Below are 2,105 nucleotides of genomic sequence, written 5' to 3' on the forward strand. Positions count from 1 at the left end.
CACCATGTATAAAAGCTAATTTTCAGCATAGACTGTTAAGACCCACTTTTCTTATATTATTTATAATCATGAAAACGTCATATGAAAGGAAAATAAAACCAAGTAGTCCTTCAGGAGACGAATGAAATTAATGCAGTCTGGGAGCAGATTGGTCAGTGACCAAATCACCTAGCAGGGTTAACTCTCCACAGGAAAAAATAAATATTAATGCTTGTGACTGCTACAAAAGGAAAACTAAGCCTTTGTATAAATAACAATGAAAGGTATTTATTTATGTTACCTTGTGGCATAATAACTGACGTTGGTAGAGCAATTTTGGATGATATTTAGATATTGCCAAGAACTATGCTGACAATTTTCCTTCGGTCCAAGTTGCTAGAAATCGATGGGTCTCCTACTTTGGGCTAACACTTGGACTCTATATGAGATACATAGATATTCAAATGTTTTTTTAAAGTTCTTTATCTCTCAAACACTTAGTTAGTAAAGAAGTTAAGAACAATTTCCCTCTCTCCAATTGACCATTTTGATATATTATAGCATATTTTTTTTTTTGGATTTTTGGTCTTACTGGATTCCAGGACAAGAATTCATCGAGTCTGGTGGAGTAGCCAGCTTCATGTTGCTAATTGAGGTAACATCACTTGGAGAAGGTGCACCATTCTTTGTAATGTGGGTTAGCCACAGTGAGGAGACCTTATTTGGGCTGCGAATACTATGTTATTTTGAATATTTAGTCAGGGTTTATTTCTAAGGAAAATTATCCTTATGCCAGGTTGTCCTTAGATACTCGAGGATTATAAAGATTGTATGTAAATTTTGAAATGTTTTTTTCATTTCACCTCTCCTAAGCCAAAGCCTGGTCAAAGATCGAGCATATGTTTTTGGGTCCTCCAAGCTGTGCTAGGTTTGGTCTCCTTTCCTCATTTTTCTAGGGGATTCTAAGTTCACCTCTGCTTGTTACAATTTGGGGTTTAAAACGATTTTTATCGGTTGAAAAATATTGCGTTAACAACTTCCTGTGAAAACTTGCTTTTGGAAGTGATGAGAAGAAGGTATCCCAGTGAAGTGGAGCAGAAAAGAAGGTGGCTATTCAAAGCAGTTGCTGTTCATTCAAATCAGCTCTCCAATCACCACAATTTATACCAAGTTGGTGAAAAAAAAGACAATGTCAAAGTCAAGGAAGCAATAATACAGTAAGAAAATCTATATCTATCTATCTATTATATCTATAAAAGTTAACGTGTCTGTGTATCTGTTTGTCTGTGTGTCTGTCTGTCTGTCTGTGTACATTTCCCTACGCAATAACTCTGTCACTGAGATTTGGGAAAATCTTTGTAATCGGTTTTCGGACAGAAATTTGGCTGTTAAGGGGTTGAAGTTCAACGAGTTGACCTTTGAGAACTCTACCAAACTCCTCCGCCAGTTTTGGGTCTAAACACTTGAAATTTGAGATATAGGTTCCTTGGATATGGATCTAACTTAATAACTTGATTTGAGCCCAAAACAATAAATGTTACGGAGTGATAATAGGGGTCAAATTTTAAAAAATTAACCGCTTTTTTTTTTTTTTTGCTAAACATACACCTCCAAACACCAAGGGCAATGTTTGTCTGAAATGCTAGTATATCTATAAAAGTGAAAGTATCTGTCTGTCTGTCTGTGTACATTTCCCTACATAATAACTCTGTCAATTTTCAGTTTACAGACTCAAAATTTGATATACAGGTTACTGAGATTTGGGAAAATCTTTGTAATCGGTTTTCGAACAGAAATTTGGCTGTTAAGGGGTCAAAATTCAACGATTTGACCTTTGAGAACTCTACCAAACTCCTCCGCCAATTTTGGGTATAAACACTAGAAATTTTAGATATGGGTTCCTTGGACATGGATCTAACTTAATAACTTGATTTGAGCCCAAAACAATAAATGTTAAGGGGTCATAATAGGGTCAAATTTAAAAAAATTGACCACTTTTTTTTTTTTTTTGCTCAACATACACCTCCAAAAACCCGGGCAACGCCGGGCTGAAATGGTAGTATTTATGAAAGTAAAATTGTCTCTGTGTGTATGTGTCTGTATGTGTACATTTTCTTATTAAACTA

The sequence above is a fragment of the Euprymna scolopes genome, chromosome 7, assembly GCF_053919585.1.
Source record: "Euprymna scolopes isolate OS-2025 chromosome 7, ASM5391958v1, whole genome shotgun sequence".
NCBI classification, from domain to species: domain Eukaryota; kingdom Metazoa; phylum Mollusca; class Cephalopoda; order Sepiida; family Sepiolidae; genus Euprymna; species Euprymna scolopes.